Source organism: Saimiri boliviensis, chromosome 7, assembly GCF_048565385.1.
Source record: "Saimiri boliviensis isolate mSaiBol1 chromosome 7, mSaiBol1.pri, whole genome shotgun sequence".
In the NCBI taxonomy this organism is placed as follows: domain Eukaryota; kingdom Metazoa; phylum Chordata; class Mammalia; order Primates; family Cebidae; genus Saimiri; species Saimiri boliviensis.
In genome coordinates this window covers 42,729,084-42,745,054 of record NC_133455.1, presented here as the reverse complement: position 1 = coordinate 42,745,054, position 15,971 = coordinate 42,729,084, and the positions used below count along the sequence as shown (strand labels likewise).

General features: G+C 36.5%; 1 long non-coding RNA gene across 6 annotated transcripts in view; it reads left to right on the top strand.

The window, feature by feature from the left end:
- The window catches only part of LOC141585095 (uncharacterized), a 377,010-nt gene that overhangs the window by 330,888 nt on the left and 30,151 nt on the right, over nucleotides 1–15,971 (top strand). For all 6 annotated transcript variants that reach the window (XR_012518397.1, XR_012518393.1, XR_012518396.1 and 3 more), the window contains one exon: nucleotides 11,892–11,987. This is a non-coding gene — a long non-coding RNA (uncharacterized LOC141585095). The remainder of the gene's footprint in view (nucleotides 1–11,891; nucleotides 11,988–15,971) is intronic.

Here is a 15,971-nt window from a genome sequence, read left to right as displayed (position 1 = left end):
GTAATCATTGAGGTTGTTGGATATGACGCTAATATGGTAAAAAAGCTGGAAAAATACTGAGAGGAAATAATATAATTTATTCCACAATTACTTCTTAAATGAAGATTCTGTGTCAAGCTGATTTTAAGTGATGGTCAACATGGATATAATCCCTGCCCTTATGTAGAATATAGTCTAGCGAATATGATTGACAAGTATAATAGATTAAATAGTGTCTCCTCAAAATTTATGTATACCAGGAGTCTTAGAATGTTATCTTATTTGGAAATAGGGTCTTTGCAGTTATATGTAAGGATCTTGAGATGAGATCTGAGAATTAGGGTGCTCTAAAAGATGAGGAGAAGAGGCAGAAAAGAAAGCCATGTGAAGACAGAGACAAAGATTGGAGTAATGCTTCCACAAACCAAGGAGCATCAGAAACCACCAGAAACTAGAAGAGGCAAGGAAAGATTTTTCTCCTAAAAGATTTTAGAGGGAGCAAGGCAATGCTAAAACCTTGATTTTGGTCTTCTGGCCTCCTTAATTTTTGTAAATCATCAGGTTTGTGGAACTTTGTTAGAGCAGACCTAGAAAACAAATAACATCAAATAAATAAACGGGTAGGATGCTGTTTGGTAAGCACTATGACGGAAGATTAGGTTGTTCTCTAAGTGAATAAGTAGGTTGCCAATCTAGAGTAGGTGGAGCAAAGGTTTGCTAAAGCTTTCTTGAAAATGATGATGTAAAAACTGAAATATGAAAAATGATTAGGAATTAACAAGGCCAATTGATTACACAGAGTATTCCAGACAGAAAAACTCATATGTGAAGTTCTTGTTGTGGGAGAGGCCTGAATAGTTTCAGGGATATTTTAAAAATATCATTTGCATTCAATGAGGAAGAGTGAGAGGAGAAAACAAAAGATGATGTTGGAGAGATAAAGAAGAGCTAGATGATAAAGAAACTTTTAAACCATTACAAGAAATTAGGACTTTAACCTAGCAGCAAGTAGAACAAGACATTGCCTTTGTAGAAAGAAAGAACTTGAAAGATCTGGCACATCACTTGTAGGTGCAATATGGAGAGTAGATTGGAGGGGCACAGCTGAAGCCAAGGAGATTGGTTAGAAGCTTCTGAGTAAGACAGAGGAGGGACCTGGGCTGGGCTTGCTACTGAAGGCATGTAGAGAAGTGGACTTTGTTTTTATATACATACTGATTATGATAATACTCCTAATAATCATAGTATTTATAGTGACAGATGAAAACTACAGAATGCTTACTATGTGCTGGATATCATGTTTGAATTGTTTTGTTTAATTCTCAGTAGTTACTATTAAGGTCTCCATTTTTATAGAAAGACAACACTGAAACTTAGAGATCTTAAGCAATTTCTTCAAGATTATGCAGCAGTTGAAGTGTAGGGCCAGGATCAATGCTGTTTTCTGAACTTCTGTGTCAAATATTTTATAGTATACTTTGTGACTGGGAGTTAAAGATATTACTAACTGGGATGATGGCACCTTTTTATGGGACAAGGAATGAAAGAGAAGAACTAGGTTTGTGAGGGTAGAGAGCACATTTGGTTTTAGATATGTTGATTTTGAAATGTCTCGGGCCTCTCTGGGGCCTCCCACTAATAAGTGGAAATGTTTGAAGGTAGAGAGAGAGAGAGAGAGAGAGAGAGAGAGAGAGAGAGAGAGAGAGAGAGAGAATGGGGAGATGGGGAGGGCAAAGAGCAGATTTGGGGATACAGGTCTGGGAATCATCAGCATAAAAATATGAAGTTACTAACTATGGGATTAGATGAGTTGGTTCAGGGAATGGATGAGTCAAGTAAATTATCCAGGACAGATTCCTAGGAACATGGAAATTTAAGGGCACAGCAAAGGAAGACAAATGAAAAGAGAAGCTTACTAGGAGCTGGTGGATAAAGGAAGATGCTTGCATATGTTTACATAATTGTGGAAAGAAGGTAGTGGAGGCAGCAGTGGTGAAAATTGAGGAAAGAAGGAATACTATAGAATAAATGCCTTGGGAGTGATAGAGGGGATGTGATCCACAGCATGAGCACAGGGATTAGACTTACATAGGAAACACCTCATTAAATTTAGTAAGAAACACCTCCTAAAGAGTATAATTAGAATGTTCATAGCACTCACACACAAAATGCTTGAGGTGATGGATACCCCATTTACCCTGATGTGACAATTACGCATTGTATGCTTGTATCAAAATATCTTATATACCCCCAAAATATACATACCTAGTATACACCCCTAGAACTTAAAAATTAAAAAAAGAAAGAAAAAGGGGCCAAGAGCAAGTTTGTAGGTTAGATGACAAAAAGTTGGATTACTTGTATTTTCTCTGGAAAGTAAGATACAAGGTATTCTGCAGGTCAGAGTTTTAGAGGAATGGAGAAAGTTTGGAATCACTGTTGTGAGAACATAAGTGCTGACTATGAAAATTCATTCCTCATGGAAACATGGAACTACAGAATGACATCTAGGTATGACTATACCAGATGAAGGGGAGGCTCTGACATGAAAGTAGTAGTAATTTGCCTAGTTAGGGAGTTTTCTCTAAGAATAATAGGTTGGGCATTGGTAAGCACAACTGGTGCTTTGCGAGGTAGATAAGATGAAAGGACAAGCCAATGGACAAGAGACCTGAGAATGTTGCCAAGAGAATGAACAGCTGCAAAGCCAGAGCAATGAGATAATGACTTGAGGGAAAAGAATAGTAGTAGAGTAGAAGTCTAGAATCTTGGGTACCTATTCCAGGTCTACTATTAGCTAGCTGAGTCATTTTAGGAGCATCTTAAATGCTGTGGGCTTCTGCTTTCCTTTTCTATAAAGTGAAGAACTGGACTAAATGGTCAGACTCTAAGGTCTAGTTCAGCTTGAAAATTATGTGAGTCTGTCACTACTGCAGGAAGTAGTAAAGGAAAGAAAGAATGGAAGTGAAGGGTCATGGAAACATGGTGGGCTGTGAATTCACACGAGGCGTTTGAGACTTACAATTGAATGTATTTATTTCAGCTGAGATGTCTACATAAAATGCATTGCCAAGTTTCAGGAAGACTCAGTCTTTTAATCAAAATTCTATTAGAAAATAAACTTAGGCAACTTTGATTGTTCTTTGTACTATGATTAATCTTCATCTACAAAAGTCTATAGTGAGATTTATGTGGACAATGGGATATGGACATGTCCATGAAAGGGAAAGAATATTAAATAGAGAGTGAAACTGAAACGGTGGAACCTCTTCCTAACCCATCTCCATCCACACAGAAAATGACACGACCTCACTTTATGAGAGGATACTGAATAATTTGGCACAATGCTGGTAACCCCTTATTAAGCTGTATAATTTATAATTCATTTTTTCAGCTGCTCATATCCTAATTTAAACTAGTTAAAATGAAGGAAAAGTCATTTGGAATAAAAAACAGAAGCCTTTTAAAAGCTAATTTTGGAGACATAGACATTGGGAAAATAAATTGAGACCACTTATTTTCGGCCCACCACCTATCATTATCAAATTAAGTGAATACTTACAAAGGGGAGGAGATACATACCAAAGCCTAAAACTATAAGAAATCTTTCCATCTCCTTTTGTATGGGAACAGCAGTTTGAAGAAGACTCCGAGCCCAGTCACCCATCATTGGGATCTTTAGCACAAATGGCCCCATTTCAAGTCTCATACACATGTCAGTGGATCTCGTGGTATGTTTTAGGAATGAAACATCCTCCTTTGTAACAGAAATGCAACTGACATGACCTCAATATGTTATGAATCACACCAGAAAGGAAATAAAATGAAGAAGAAATTCTCAAACGCAAAGTTAAAGAAAGATTTTTTTCTGTGTGGAAGACAGATGAAGGTATTATTAATAGTGAAGGGTAAAAGCTGAAACATTTGAATGTTCAACTAAACATCACCAAATTTCTCATTTCAGTATGATAGAAATAACCGCTCTTGAGGTATTTCCATAATCTCAGTTTTAACTTCAGCCAGGAACCAAGGAAAAAAAAAATCCCTTCTCAAGCAGTTTATAAACTAAAAATAAATATGACAAAAAGTCAGATTTAGATTAAATTGGAAAATCTGGTTTTCAGAGTAGTAATTTTATCTTCCTAAGACAGAAATATATAGGCTACAGTAAAAGAAATGTTAAGTATTTACTGATATATACAGAGAAAAATAACTAGTGCCTAGCTTTAGCCAATACATATGGATACATGATCAAGTGAACTTTGGCAAACAACACATTATTAATGAATCCAAAATGGTCACATTTTCTGATTATTGAGTTCTGGAAGCTAAAGGAAATGATGTATGCCACTTGTTATACAACCTCTTCTTGAACGTCTTCCAGGGCTTTGGTGAGCTAAGACAGCAAAATATAGCTCCAGTTCTGCTGAGTTGTTCCTAAGGACTATAATTACATTTTATAGTATTTAGCTCAATGAAATCATTTTTCCTTTTAAGTCTATTGAAACAACAATTGCCTGAGACCTTTGAATTTTGCCCCTAATATTACTGTTTTGTCACATACATCCTAACCTAAAGCCCCACCTGCACAATAAAAAAATTCCAATAATATGCTCTTTCTGTCATTTAACTCTGAAACAGGAACTTGTTTATACTAAGGAAGGCAACATGTTTGACGAGAAGAAACATTGAGTCCTTAGGATATCTGGCTTTCAGTTGTAGCTTTATCTATATCTACTGTGTGGCCTTGGGAAACTCATGGACTTATCTGGGCTTCATTGGCTTCCATGGAAAATGAAGGGAAGGTTTAGATTCTTTGTGTGAGTCCAATAATAACTTCCTATAATTCCATAAATATATTGGCAGTTTACAAATGTAGATGATATCTGTCATAATAGACCATACTGTCCTTTACAACAGCTCCATGGGAAGTGGTAGAAGTCAGAAACTTCTGCTTTTGATTAAAAAAAAATATATATATATATATCTGACAGAGTTTTGAATGATTCATTTCAAGAAAGAATAGAGAAAATAAAGATAAAATAAATTAATTTCAAATGGAAGAATAGAGAAATTAGTAATTTATAAATAAAAGTTAGACTTGCAGAAGAGTATTTTTGTGATCTAAATAAGGCACAAAATTTTTCAAAAGAATAATAAAAAAGAAAACATATAAGGCCCACAAATCTGGTGAAAGGAGCAAGAAGATTAAAAATGCCAACTAACGGGATTTTATTTTTTACTTGAGGTGTGTGTATATATGCATGTATTCTGTATATATGTATATGTTTATGTGCATATACACATACAAACATATGTATGTACCTATACAGAGATCTATAAATGCAGTCTCTTTAGCACATATATCTACTGCGACCCTGAAAAAAGACAGAAAGAGAATCAAAAGGTTATCGGTCCTCTGTCACAGAGGAATTACTTATGGTAAAAGATAACTTGCTTCCCCAATCTAAATTACAGATGATACTGGAGATAGGGCTTGGGATTGGTTGCTAAGGTATGGTCATGGTCTACGGCCATACCACCCTGAATGCACCCGATCTCGTCTGCTCTCGGAAGCAAAGCAGGGTCGGGCCTGGTTAGTACTTGGATGGGAGGAGTTTATCATTTAATAAGAGATTAGAAGTATAATCTAATAATTTCAACGGAATGAGATAAATGCTAATATAATATACATGTATATTATATGATACAACACATATCATATAATACCTGTATCCATGTATATTATCTGTATATATTATATATACATGCACACATGCACAAGGTCATTGGTGTACTGTGAGTACTCTAACTGTACCTGAACACAAAGGCCTTCAGTTAGGTAAGGTGTGCTTGAGGGTAGCAGGGACATTAGTTCAGTTGCAGCTGAGTCCCCAGGCAAAGAAGAGTTCAGGAGGAGATAAAGCTGGAGGAGTGTGAGCATGAGGGAGCTCTACAGGCCTTTGTAAGAATTTTGGCTCTTAACCTGAATAAAACAGGCAGCCGCTACAAGATTTCAAGTAAAGTTAAAATAAACCACTTGATGGGAAATTTCTCCAAGAGTTTAAAATCACAAATTATGGGCTCTAAACCACTGGCCTAAACTAATGATATCCTACCGGGATAAACCAAGACATTTTTCTCCACATATATTCTCTTTCTCTCAGGTACCACTGACATTTTTAGGTTCTGGGTTCTGGGGTGATGTTTTTGCCTGTTATAATGCTTTCCAGGATGGGAACTGACATGTTTATTATTTTGTGGGTGTGGGAACAGCACTGTAGACATCTCATTTCCGGCTGCTGCTGGAAAGAAGGCCTGAACCTGTAGTTTGTAGCCATTTGGCCAGATTTCGGCTATATCCTCCAATAGAGATTACTAGGAATAAAGGTGATGTTTTGATATCTGATTGATTGACGCCAGTATCAATCATTCAGTTGGTTTTAAAATAGAAGAGGGGTATTGTATTTAACACTCATATATCCAAAAAATGCTCCATTTGTTTATGTGTCAAGACCTTGGTGCTGAGGCCAAAGACTAACAAATAGAGGGAGAGAGGAGAGAGGATGAAGGTCTGGGAGAAACAGTAGTATTTTTAAAGAACACAATTTTAATAATTAATTATATTCAAGATTATTTTAAGAAAATACTCAGGTGGGTAGACTGCAAAAATTTTTTCCCATTCTGTTGGTTGCCGATTCACTCTACTGACTGTTTCTTTTGCCGTGCAGAAGCTGTGGAGTTTGATTAGGTCCCATTTGTCTATTTTGGCTTTTGTTGCCATTGCTTTTGGCATTTTGGTCATGAAGTCCTTGCCTACACCTATGTCCTGAATGGTTTTGCCTAGATTTTCTTCTAAGGTTTTTATGGTATTAGGTCTGATGTTTAAGTCTTTAATCCATCTGGAGTTAATTTTGGTGTAAGGTGTCAGGAAGGGGTCCTGTTTCTGCTTTCTGCACATGGCTAGCCAGTTTTCCCAACACCATTTATTAAACAGGGAGTCCTTTCCCCATTGCTTGTTTTTGTCAGGTTTGTTGAAGATCAGATGGTTGTGGGTATGTTGTATTTCCTGTGAGGCCTCTATTCTGTTCCATTGGTCTATATCTCTGTTTTGGTACCAGTACCATGCTGTTTTGATTACTGTAGCCTTGTAGTATAGTTTGAAGTCCGGTAGTGTGATGCCTCCCGCTTTGTTCTTTTTGCTTAGAATTGACTTGGCTATGCAGGCTCTCTTTTGGTTCCATATGAAGTTTAAGGTGTTTTTTTCCAGTTCTGTGAAGAAGGTCATTGGTAGCTTGATGGGAATAGCATTGAATCTGTAAATTACTTTGGGCAGTATGGCCATTTTCACAAGGGGCTGATATCCAGAATTTACAAAGAACTAAAGCAGATCTACAAGAAAAAAACAAACAAGCCCATTCAAAAATGGGCAAAGGATATGAACAGATACTTTACAAAAGAAGACATACAGGAGGCCAACAAACATATGAAAAAATGCTCATCATCACTGGTCATCAGAGAAATGCAAATCAAAACCACATTGAGATACCATCTCACACCAGTTAGAATGGCGATCATTAAAAAATTGGGAAACAACAGATGCTGGAGAGGATGTGGAGAAATAGGAACACTTTTACACTGTTGGTGGGAATGTAAATTAATTCAACCATTGTGGAAGACAGTGTGGCGATTCCTCAAGGACTTAAAAATAGAAATCCCATTTGACCCAGCAATCCCATTACTGGGTATATATCCAAAGGATTATAAATCATTCTACTACAAGGACACGTGCACACGAATGTTCATTGCAGCACTGTTTACAATAGCAAAGACCTGGAACCAACCCAAATGCCCAATGATGATAGACTGGATAGGGAAAATGTGGTACATATACACCATGGAATATTATGCAGCCATCAAAAACGATGAGTTCACGTCCTTTATAGGGACATGGATGAACCTGGAAACCATCATTCTCAGCAAACTGACACAAGAGCAGAAAATCAAACACCGTATATTCTCGCTCATAGGCGGGTGTTGAACAATGAGAACACATGGACACAGGGAGGGGAGCACTACACACTGGGGTCTGTTGGGGGGAAATGGGGGAGGGGCGGGGGGTGGGGAGGTGGGAAGAGATAGCATGGGGAGAAATGACAGATACAGGTGAGGGGACGGAAGGCAACAAAGCACACTGCCATGTGTGTACCTATGCAACAATCTTGCATGTTCATCACATGTACCCCAAAACCTAAAATGCAATAAAAAAAAAGAAAAAAAAAAAAAAAGAAAAGAAAATACTCAGGAATGCACTCCCTCTGCTTATCAGTCTCCCCTTTCTCAGACTCTAGAAAATTAAGGTAGCAGTAAACATTTCAAAGTGCTCTAAATGAAATCCAGTCAACTAAAATGATATTGTTAACAAAATAAGTATATGAGGCGAATTGGTGTTGGGTAAATTGGTTTTCAGTAAAATGGCCATTCAGGTGGATTGATTATTTGGCAAACTGGTTTACAAAAGATTAGTCTTTGGCATTTTAGATTAGAGCCAAATGATTAATGGATCCTCTGAGCAAGAACCATAAAAAATGTCATCCAGCCTCAGCTTGAACAACCAGTAATTAGAAATATGTTGCAATGCAAGGCAATTCCAAACAATTGAAAAATTTGTTTTTAAATACTTGCATTGTACATGTCTCCTTATTTTGCACTCATATTTCTCCACTGGTCATATCCAACCCTCAAGAACAGCATATAATTTTCAAAATCTGTTCTTTATATGCAAGCTTATAAATAAAAATTAGGAGCTATTGTTTCTTACTTGATGTTTCTTTAACCTAAACAGCCTGAGTTCGTGAGTCATCCCATTCTGTGGTTTGATTTTTCCATCCCTTCACCATCTTGGTTGCTGTGTCAACATGCCTCTCGAGGAAAATCACATAGAAAAGAAAATTACACTGCTCTGAGTATTGCTAAGAACGTGAGCATAGCCTTCTTTATTTTGAAACATATTCTAAGGATTTTGAACAAGCAAACCTTATGGAATATAATCAAAATGCTAGCTTGTTTTATTTATGTGTTTATTTATTTAAAAAATCTTCCAATCTGTTTTAAAAATGTTTCATTTGTAGAAATTCTTCTCTCCTCTGTATGAAAAATCTGTCAGGTTCCTGAATTTTTGACTCACTCTTAGGTAATATAGAATACCCTGTTCACATTAATTCATCAAATATCATCTTTGATAAAATATCAACCCTTAGATCCTAATTCAAAGATGAAACTCCATTCTCTTCCTTCCCTAAGCTAGGGCTTGACTGTAGGCAAGCAGCCTATCTTCTGGGAGATGTCCTCGTGGACTTATTGTTTCTAGCTCGCCTCCTTCTCCATCATCCCCACCAGCTGCTTATGAACCCTTTAGATTCTAGTGACGGGACAGGTAGGTGTCAGGAGATAAAGAGGTAAAAAGTAGACTGTTTCTCACTTGACCGGTATTCCATTTAGACACCTGATAGAGGTCTATTATTCTCTGAGTGAGTTCCTCTTGAGCAGAATTCCATTTAAAATGGCCCTAGCCAGTCTCTCTCTCTCTCTCTCTCTCTCTCTCTCTCTCTCTCTCTCTCTCTGTTTCAATGGGGCACCTGTACATGTGTGGCTCACATCTGATTGCTAGGAAACACTCACTCACTTTCTATCTTGACAGAACTCAGTAGAGGTGAATCCTAATGCAACAGCATCTCTCTCCTGGCTCTGCCCTCAGGCATCTCACCTATAGACCCTCCAGCTCCTCTGGCATTAGCACAATGTGCCTCCCAACTCCAGGGGACACAAGTGAAGCTCTCTGCAAGTCCAATGGAAGCCCTGATGTTTAGGCTTGAAGCTAAGGGGGAAGTACCCACTTCCTGCTGTAAAGATGGGGAAGGGAGACTCAGCACTGAAGAAGCTCTTTCCAAAACATTTCTTTACAAATCTAGTCTTAGTTGCTACTCCTATACCTCTTCATATCATTCTTATGGGATTCAGAGCCTTTAAACAGCTCAAAGTCACTTAATTAAAAGCTTTTGCTAAGTTGTTCAATAGCTCACTTTGGAATTTAACAGCTTTAACAGTTAAAACTTTCAGTTTTTACCTCCTATCTATGCTTCTTTTAAAAGCAGCCCAAGATCAAATTAAATTTTGTTAGCACCCTTATGGCCCTCCACATGTCCTTGACTGAATTGCTTCACCTTTTATTCTTGTTGTAACTAAGAGTGTTCGGAAGAAACAATTAAAAAATGGGAAATAATAATGCAGATTAAGCACGTGCTATATATTTATTAATTCATATTAAAACCTCCTTTTAAAGAGCTTTAAGGCTCACATATTATATGCAGTCTTAAAAATCATGGCTTTTGGCACAGTTTTCCAGCTCTGAGGAGGTAGAAAGAAAGAAAGGGAGGGACCTAAAGGCAAGGAAGCGGGTGACGGCTGCGCCTTTGCACCAAGAGAATAGACAGCCTGGGAAAGCATCAACTCGAATTCTGAAAGCACAATGTCAAGGGCTTTGTTTATATCCCTGGGATACTAATTATTTTCCAAATAAAGCTTTTCTGGTGTTTGCACACATGAGCATGTACACACACACACAGAGCACGTACACACATACACACACACACACACACACACACACACACACACACACACACACAATTTCCCACCCTTGTCCTGTGTATTTACAGTGCAGGCTATGCACAGAGCAGAACAGAACAGGGTGGTTTAGTTCTTAGGAAGTTCATTCCAATGGGAAATGAATTCTTGGATTTAATCCCATATAAATTATCTTTCTAATCACAAGAAGGTATATTCCCATGTGCATATACAATAAAAGATCTTGAACTGAAATAAGACTCATACTCAGGAGAGAACAAATCCCCAGGAGCCATTTTCCACCAATCTGTTTTTATCTTCTGGAATTCATTCTCCCTCCTTTACTAAGAGATTCCTGTGAAAGTATGACTCAGTTCCTCCGGCAGGTCTTGACTACTATCTCCGAGACAAATTTCAAAACCAATCAGACACGTTTTAAGACCACTTATTCAGACAATGTTTTCTGACATACTTTTCAGTGTTCTGGAAAGTCAACTCCTTTTTCATTTTCATCTCACTCCCCACTCCTCAAATCCTTTTCCTTTATTTTTAGTCCTTCATTATAAAAGCAATACATATTCATTAAAAAAATAAAATGTAGACAAGCAAAATAACATAAAGTGCACTCATGATTTAGTCAGAGATATTCATTATGAATATTTCTGTGAATATTTTTAATGTCCTTTTTAAATGCAAGTATTCTTAATTTGTACATAGGAACCACATTTAAATGCTATTATAACCAACTACATTAAACCAATCCAACAGTTTTTGACCACTTGCATTGGTGCAGATTTCCTTACCATAAGTATGGCAAAGAAGAAATAATTGGCTTTAAATGAATTACATATAAATAGCAAATACATATGAAAAAAATTTGAATAATCATTTCTAACAAATTTAAATTTTCACCAAATTACTGTGTTCTCTCTCTTACCTCTAGCTCCTAAGTTCAGCAAGGTCTGTATACTTCCATGCTTATGTTTATTCTTTTATACCTATGCACATAAAAACGTGTGTGCATAGGTATAAAAGGATAAACGTTGTCATAGATCTGACATTTGGCTTAATCTTGAGAAAAATTATCTTAAAGCTTTTATCACAATTTTCTCTTCTGTCATATTTCCAAAAATATAACTATGTATCTTTGGTGATGATTATTACTTATATTTTACATTGATTATTATATATCTTTTTATTTTAAAAATAAACCTATACATGCATGTAATATTTTGGAAATTGCTTATTTCACTTAACAATATCTCAGACCTAACCAATCTTTGGAATAGTTGATTGCAGGCTTTGATTTTATTCTACAAACAATGAAGAACTTACTTGCCAAGCTGGTGTATCCCATGAACAAACAGGTTCCTGGATTGTTTATGGTAAGTAGTGTCATGGGAAATAACACCTTATCTATAGATAGAGGCATTGTGAAATAACTCATTGTGTCTTAAATTCATTCGGTGGCAAGTTGTACAACATCATCTCCTTCAAAGTCACATATTCAAGACCTAAAATTGGCAAATGGTATAAATAATTTTTCTGTAAGTGTTAGAAAGTATACTATCAAGAAATAGTTTCTAAAAAAGATATATATTTTTGGAATGATGTAAGTTAAAATTTTTTAAAGTCTCTTAAAATTAAAAAAGTTAATGTATATCATTAAATTAAATAAAAATAAATTATTATTACTATTAATTCTTACAGATACAATCTCTCTCAGTTGCCCAGGTTGGAGTGCAGTGATGTAATCATAGCTCATTGCAGCTTTGAACTCCTGGGCTCAAGCAATCCTCCCACCTGTCTTCTGAGTAGGTAGGACTACAGTTGCTTGCCACCATGCCCAGCTAATTTTTAATATTTTTCATAGAGATGCAGTCTTGCCATTTTGCCCAGGCTGGTCTTGAATCCCTGGCCTTGAGTGCTGCTCCTGCCTGTCTGCTCAAAGTGCTGAGATTACAGGTATGAGCCAGTGCCAAGTTCCAAATTACATTAACTTAATCAGTATTTAAAGAACCCTAAACTCAAAAGCTTTTTTGCGTTTTTTTTGTTTTTGTTTTTAATATATTTTACTCTGGGATACATGTGCAGAATGTGCAGGTTTGTTACATAGGTATACATGTGCCATGGTGTTTTGCTGCACCTATCAACCTATCATCTAGGTTTTAAGCCCTAGGTATTTGTCCTAATGCTCTCCCTCCCCTTGCCTTCCACCCCCACAACAGGCCCCCGTGTGTGATGATCCCCTCCCAGTGTCCATATGGTTTCATTGTTCAACTTTCACTTATGAGTGAGAGCATGCGGTGTTTGCTAAACTCCAAAGTTTTTGAGCTTGGATCTTGTGTGTGTGATTTGTAATTTTTTTGTGTGCAAAAAGGCAACATTTCTGTGGTAATACATCATAGATGCTGTGTGTGTATATGAGTGTGTGTGTATCTGTGTGTTTTAACAGATGAAAAAGTGAAACCTAAAGAATTATTTAATATACTTAGACTTTTGGCTTCCTCCAAAAAAATTCAGATAATAAAACTATTGTAATTTATTGAAGCAAGATAGTAAAATGTTTTATAAGTTAGCAGGTAGCATAGAAAAAGAATACCAAGAAACTTTTGGGCAACATGGGCGTTTTTTTAAATAGTCACAACCAGCATGTTACCTAATCAGTGGTCCCTAAACTGGGGTGATTTTGACCCCCAAAAAACATTTAACAATGTCTGGAAATTTTTTTTTGTTGTCACAACTTGAGAGAGTTGCTAGTGGCATCTAGTGAGTTGAGACCAGGGATGTTGCAAATTATCTTATAATACACAGACCAGTGCCTTACAACAAAGAGTTCCCCAGCCCAAAATGTCAACAGACATGCCAACCAATTCGAGAGGAAATGCCTTTGTTCATCTGTTAGTTTTGAAGACATCTGTCCCTTCTCAAAATAAGCCAGGACTCTCTCTTAAATATATGACTGAAATTCTTTCCATCCCTGAACTTCTTTGGAAGACACCAAGTAGGTGGTTTGCACACCAAGTCTTTGCTGGAGAGAATATGTTTGAAACCTAATCTGCTGACTCTTGAACCCAGGAACCATATATATAGACTTACTATTTTTACATTTAAGGTCAGTAACTGCTTCAGTTTCATAGTGGTCTAAAACATTGTCATAGATCTTACATTTGGCTTAATCTTGAGAAAAATTATCTTAAAGCTTTTATCACAATTTTCTCTTCTGTCATATTTCCAAAAATATAACTATGTATCTTTGGTGATGATTATTATATATATTTTACATTGATTATTATATATATTTTTTGTAAATAGTTATCATGTCCATCTGTTGATGACATTTGATTGCTTTCATAGTAAATTTGTACCTAGGTAGTGTTTTCTATTTTTCTCATTAGAATAACTTTTGCGTAAGTCGGGTTCTCATTTGGTCTTTCAGTAAGTTTAAATGCTTACCAAGACTGTCTAAAGAGGGCTTGGGTGACAATCTCTGAATTCATTGGGCATTAATAGATGGGCCTACCTAATAGTGCTCAAAAGAGAGGGACATATTAAGCATGTGGGGGCTTCTTCAAACCATAAATGTTAGAAGATTCTGCTACTACGTTTCTTTGGAGCTTAGTGTTAAATGCTCAGTATTTGCTTTTTTTATCCTAGGCTCCTATTATTTTTTAATTTGTGGTGGTTAATTTTATGTGCCAATTTTACTGGGCTATGGGGTGCTCCAATATTTGGGTGTTTCTGTGAGAGTGTTTTAGATGAGATTAACACGTGCATTGGTGGACTGAGTAAGGCAGACTGCTCTCATGCTGGGTGGTTTATAATGTTATTGTGGTTATTAATGTGGTGGGCTTCATCCATTTAACTGGATAGAACAGCCTGAATAGAACAAAAAGCTGACCCTCCTCCTAACAAGAGAGGATTCCTCCTGTCTGTCTTTGAACTGAGACACTGGTGTTTTCCTGCCTTTGAATTCAAACGAAAACATTGCTTCTTCCTGGTTGAACCCTCCAGCCTTCTGACTGGGGCTCCACCATTGGTTCTCCTCAGTCTCTAGCTTGCCAGTTCACCCTGCTGATCTTGGGACCTTTCATCCTCTATAATCACATGAGCCAATTCCTAATAATAAATCTCTTTCTATAGAAAGAGATTTTTATAAGAGATTGATTTTACTGCTTTGGAGAATCCAGATGAATAATATACTATTACGTAAATAATGGAACAATACCAATATTAATAATGATAAAAGTCATGGCTAACATTTGTTGCTCATTGAACTGAATATTTGTTATTTGTGTTTGTTTAGCACCTTTTCCCCTTTTTAGCTTTGAATATCTCTTTTTTATGAGGAGTTCATTTATTGCAAATATGATGAAATAGACCTAGCTTTTTCTCAAAGATCAAATAGTGGGCATGACGAGTCCATCAGTGTGCCATTCTTTTCTCTAGTCATAGTGACTGGTTCAGAAATGGGCATATGATCCAAACAAAACCAATCAGAATTTTTCTTTGGGCTTTCCTCCAGGATAATTGGAGAAAACCCTCTTTTTCCATTAGGGTAGAATAGAAGCCAGTCTGAGAATGAAGCCAGGTAGAAACAAGTAGAGCCAAAAGATGGCAAGACAGAAACTTGACTTTGAGCTCCTGGAGCCATCTGTGCCTAAAGACTAATTTCTTTTTAAATTTCCCAATTACAATTCCCTTTTCTGTTTAAGCTACTTTTAGTTGGGGTTTGGACACTTACAGCTGAATGGTAATAAGAACTATGTTCTGAGCACTTTTTAAAGTACTTCATATGGATATAGTCACTTGACTCTCATTAAAACCATGTGAAGTAAGTATCTTTATTTCTATATTTTACAGACAAGGAAATTAAAGTTAAGAGGAGTAACATGTCGAAGGTCATAGCTGATGAGTGGTACAAGGGAGGTTAGGATCAAACAGGCTCATCAGAGTCTTCACTGAGACCCACTATATTCAGGTGCTTATGCTGTGGAGAGCATAGTTCATCTCATTTAGTTCTAAAACTATCCTAAGAAGTATCATTTTCTCTATTTTATAGATTGGGAAACTGAGGCTTAATAAAGCTAAGTCATTTGCTTAAGATAAGATAATAGTAGTAGATATAGCAGTATGTTTTCGTATATCTCTCTTTAATTTTAAAACTGGATGGACAATTTTAAAACTAAATGCTACTTACTTTTTATTTATAAGTAGGAAGATAGGGATAAAAATAGGGACAAAAATATTGTTCTGTAACTGAAAAGTAAAGTTTTATCTTCAAAGTGCTATAAATAATTTAAAGTCTTGGACCTGGGTGGGGGGGGTCTTTCAGATTCTTATGGGAGTAATCTATTAACATTTATTTA